This window comes from Mustela lutreola, chromosome 18 (assembly GCF_030435805.1).
Source record: "Mustela lutreola isolate mMusLut2 chromosome 18, mMusLut2.pri, whole genome shotgun sequence".
NCBI classification, from domain to species: domain Eukaryota; kingdom Metazoa; phylum Chordata; class Mammalia; order Carnivora; family Mustelidae; genus Mustela; species Mustela lutreola.
In genome coordinates this window covers 20,140,104-20,145,591 of record NC_081307.1, presented here as the reverse complement: position 1 = coordinate 20,145,591, position 5,488 = coordinate 20,140,104, and the positions used below count along the sequence as shown (strand labels likewise).

Here is a 5,488-nt window from a genome sequence, read left to right as displayed (position 1 = left end):
ATGATAATGAAAATACAACGGTTCAAAATCTGTGGGACACAACAAAGGCAGTCCTGAGAGGAAAATATATAGCGGTACAAGCCTTTCTCAAGAAACAAGAAAGGTCTCAGGTACACAACCTAACCCTACACCTAAAGGAGCTGGAGAAAGAACAAGAAAGAAACCCTAAGCCCAGCAGGAGAAGAGAAATCATAAAGATCAGAGCAGAAATCAATGAAATAGAAACCAAAAAAACAATAGAACAAATCAACGAAACTAGGAGCTGGTTCTTTGAAAGAATTAATAAAATTGATAAACCCCTGGCCCGACTTATCAAAAAGAAAAGAGAAAGGACCCAAATAAATAAAATCATGAATGAAAGAGGAGAGATCACAACTAACACCAAGGAAATACAAACTATTATAAGAACATACTATGAGCAACTCTACGGCAATAAATTTGACAATCTGGAAGAAATGGATGCATTCCTAGAAACATATAAACTACCACAACTGAACCATGAAGAAATAGAAAGCCTGAACAGACCCATAACCAGTAAGGAGATTGAAACAGTCATTAAAAATCTCCAAACAAACAAAAGCCCAGGGCCAGACGGCTTCCCGGGGGAATTCTACCAAACATTTAAAGAAGAACTAATTCCTATTCTCCTGAAACTGTTCCAAAAAATAGAAATGGAAGGAAAACTTCCAAACTCATTTTATGAGGCCAGCATCACCTTGATCCCAAAACCAGACAAGGATCCCACCAAAAAAGAGAGCTATAGACCGATATCCTTGATGAACACAGATGCGAAAATACTCAACAAAATACTAGCCAATCGGATTCAACAGTACATTAAAAAGATTATTCACCACGACCAAGTGGGATTTATTCCAGGGCTGCAAGGTTGGTTCAACATCCGCAAATCAGTCAATGTGATACAACACATCAATAAAAGAAAGAACAAGAACCATATGATACTCTCAATAGATGCTGAAAAAGCATTTGACAAAGTACAACATCCCTTCCTGATCAAAACTCTTCAAAGTGTAGGGATAGAGGGCACATACCTCAATATCATCAAAGCCATCTATGAAAAACCCACCGCAAATATCATTCTCAATGGAGAAAAACTGAAAGCTTTTCCGCTAAGGTCAGGAACACGGCAGGGATGTCCATTATCACCACTGCTATTCAACATCGTACTAGAGGTCTTAGCCTCAGCAATCAGACAACAAAAGGAAATTAAAGGCATCCAAATCGGCAAAGAAGAAGTCAAATTATCACTCTTCGCAGATGATATGATACTATATGTGGAAAACCCAAAAGACTCCACTCCAAAACTGCTAGAACTTATACAGGAATTCAGTAAAGTGTCAGGATATAAAATCAATGCACAGAAATCAGTTGCATTTCTCTACACCAAGAGCAAGACAGAAGAAAGAGATATTAAGGAGTCAATCCCATTTACAATTGCATCCAAAACCATAAGATACCTAGGAATAAACCTAACCAAAGAGACACAGAATCTATACTCAGAAAACTATAAAGTACTCATGAAAGAAATTGAGGAAGACACAAAGAAATGGAAAAATGTTCCATGCTCCTGGATTGGAAGAATAAATATTGTGAAAATGTCTATGCTACCTAAAGCAATCTACACATTTAATGCAATTCCTATCAAAGTACCATCCATCTTTTTCAAAGAAATGGAACAAATAATTCTAAAATTTATATGGAACCAGAAAAGACCTCGAATAGCCAAAGGGATATTGAAAAAGAAAGCCAACGTTGGTGGCATCACAATTCCGGACTTCAAGCTCTGTTACAAAGCTGTCATCATCAAGACAGCATGGTACTGGCACAAAAACAGACACATAGATCAATGGAACAGAATAGAGAGCCCAGAAATAGACCCTCAAATCTATGGTCAACTAATCTTCGACAAAGCAGGAAAGAATGTCCAATGGAAAAAAGACAGCCTTTTCAATAAATGGTGCTGGGAAAATTGGACAGCCACATGCAGAAAAATGAAATTGGACCATTTCCTTACACCACACACAAAAATAGACTCAAAATGGATGAAGGACCTCAATGTACGAAAGGAATCCATCAAAATCCTTGAGGAGAACATGGGCAGCAACCTCTTCGACCTCTGCCGCAGCAACATCTTCCTAGGAACAACGCAAAAGGCAAGGGAAGCAAGGGAAAAAATGAACTACTGGGATTTCATCAAGATCAAAAGCTTTTGCACAGCAAAGGAAACAGTTAACAAAATCAAAAGACAACTGACAGAATGGGAGAAGATATTTGCAAACGACATATCAGATAAAGGACTAGTGTCCAGAATCTATAAAGAACTTAGCAAACTCAACACCCAAAGAACAAATAATCCAATCAAGAAATGGGCAGAAGACATGAACAGATATTTCTGCAAAGAAGACATCCAGATGGCCAACAGACACATGAAAAAGTGCTCCATATCACTCGGCATCAGGGAAATACAAATCAAAACCACAATGAGATATCACCTCACACCAGTCAGAATGGCTAAAATCAACAAGTCAGGAAATGACAGATGCTGGCGAGGATGCGGAGAAAGGGGAACCCTCCTACACTGTTGGTGGGAATGCAAGCTGGTGCAGCCACTCTGGAAAACAGCATGGAGGTTCCTCAAAATGTTGAAAATAGAACTGCCCTATGACCCAGCAATTGCACTATTGGGTATTTACCCTAAAGATACAAATGTAGTGATCCAAAGGGACACATGCACCCGAATGTTTATAGCAGCAATGTCCACAATAGCCAAACTATGGAAAGAACCTAGATGTCCATCAACAGATGAATGGATCAAGAAGATGTGGTATATATACACAATGGAATACTATGCAGCCATCAAAAGAAATGAAATCTTGCCATTTGCAACAACGTGGATGGAACTAGAGCGTATCATGCTTAGCGAAATAAGTCAAGCAGAGAAAGACAACTATCATATGATCTCCCTGATATGAGGAAGTGGTGATGCAACATGGAGGCTTAAGTGGGTAGAAGAATAAATGAAACAAGATGGGATTGGGAGGGAGACAAACCATAAATGACTCTTAATCTCACAAAACAAACTGAGGGTTGCCGGGGGGAGGGGGTTGGGGAGAAGGGGGTGGGATTATGGACATTGGGGAGGGTATGTGATTTGGTGAGTGCTGTGAAGTGTGTAAACCTGGTGATTCACAGACCTGGGGATAAAAATATATGTATATAAAAAATATATGTTTATAAAAAATAAAAAATTTAAAAAAAAATTAAAAAAAATAAAATAAAATAAAATAAAATGCAAAAAAAAAATAATTTGATGTGAAACAGTGTTTTCACAAAACTTTTAAAGTTTATTAGCTTATAATCTTCTGACATACATATTTTTGTAGTTTATATCAGAAAATTATAGTGAAAGAAAACCAGTATCACCTATTGTCCTAACACAGAGCAATAAATACCACTATTTTTTTTACTGTAATGTTATATTTAAGATATATTTAAAACAACTTTTATTTTTCCACAAAAATGTTGAAAACATTAGCTTAAAAATACATATACATTTCTAAGTTTAATTAAAGTACCCAAAGTTTTCACTTTGATTTACTAGATGATTTTATTTAAAGTCATTTACTTTGGTTCTTAAAGTCCTAAAATATCATATTTAATTTTCCTAATTACCAAAGTAATAAAAACCTATCTGGGAAATACAGAAAACATTAAAAGGCAAACTAAAAATTTAATTGTTATTTGATATTGAAGGCTTTGACTATAAAGAATTCTAGAATTGTTTTAACAAAAACATCTCCATTTCTATATTCCAAAAGACAAAAAAACCAATGCAGTCAAAATTGTTGAATAAAAATTGAACCACTAAAATTAACAGGTCCAAAAAATAAAATTAGCACATACAAACCTGTAGATATCACACAAGTAAAGGTAAACCTTTGGAATAACAAAAGCAATATTTAAGTCTGTCTGTATAGTATTCTCTATATTGAGCCACTATGGTATGGCTTTAATGAATGTCTGAATATATTCTATTAGCCTTCTGGGAGATGTGGTGAGGTGGATCTTTCACAGAGAATGTCTCAAGATAGGTAACAGACTTCCCGGAAGTCATGACTCCCCAAGAACAAATAATGTTTGTTCATTAAAGATTGTAGATATAGGCTTGAAGCTCAGCCGCCATCAAGAACAACACAGTAACTATTTGGACCAGGAAGTTCATGAACAACCGACTACTTCAGTGCAAACAAAAGGTTATTGATGTCCTGCATCCTGGAAAGGCAACAGTACCTAAGACAGAAGTTCAGGAAAAACTAACCAAAATGTACAAAACCACACCAGATGTCATATTTGTATTTAGATTCAGAACCCATTTTGGTGGTGGCAAGACAACTGGTTTGGCATGATTTATGATTCCTTGGATTATGCAAAGAAAAATGAACCCAAACATAGACTTGCAAGACATGGTCTGAATGAGAAGAAAAAGACCTCAAGAAACCAGCGAAAAGAATGTAAGAACAGAATGAAGAAAGTCAGGGGGACTGCGAAAGCCAATGTTGGTGCTGGCAAAAAGTGAGCTGGAGATTGGACAACAGAAGGAGTAAAGATGCTGCAGTGGCTTTATCTGTGGTGATTGTGCAGATTTTTCATGAGAGGATTAATAAACTAAGAATGTTAAAAAAAGATTGTAGATTCATACATATATAACACATGCATGTATAAATGCAGATACATATAAATACAAACAGATAGACTTTATAATCTCCTCATTAAATCATTCCAAGACTTTGTTTTTTGATGTTGAAGAATTTTATTTTTTTCTTATGATGAAGTAAGAATTTACACACTTAAATTCAGGTATTGTCCTTTTACTTCCCAAGAACACAAATCTTTTATACATTAAGACACAGGTTAGATATAGATAAAACCACAAAAGGAGTAAATTATGTCTTTCACCTTGTCTTTTCTCATTTTTGGCTTACTCTTTTCTTTCTCATATCCAAGAATTTCCCAAAACCCTTTCCTCATAGTCCCAACCACTAAGGTGAAGAACAGATATCAGAATTAGTGAATGCTGAAAACCAAAGAAATTTTGTTTCAAGGAGTAAATTTAATGATAAAAATTGGGGCACAGTGATAATCTATTTAGAATGTATTAACTTCGAGGGCACCTGGGTGGCTCAGTTGCTGAGTGTCTGCCTTCGGCTCAGGTCATGGTCCCAGAGTTCTGGGATCAAGTCCTTCATCAGGCTCTCTGCTCAGCAGGAAGCCTGCTTCTCCCTCTCCCCACTCCCCCTGCTTGTGTTCCCTCTCTTGCTGTGTCTCTCTCTGTTAAATAATAATAAATAAAATCTTTTTAAAAAGTAATAACTTTGAACATACTTGAAATTGTAACACAAAGACCACTGTTTAGTCTGGCTTCATGTAGGTCCAAGTAACAGTAACACTTCCCTCAAACACATGTTTCCTC

At 36.3% G+C, this 5,488-nt stretch overlaps 1 pseudogene; it reads left to right on the top strand.

Annotated features, from left to right (window-relative positions):
* The first annotated feature begins 4,187 nt into the window (after positions 1 to 4,187).
* On the top strand, positions 4,188 to 4,695 carry LOC131820516 (small ribosomal subunit protein eS24-like; annotated as a pseudogene).
* The last annotated feature ends 793 nt before the right edge of the window (positions 4,696 to 5,488 follow it).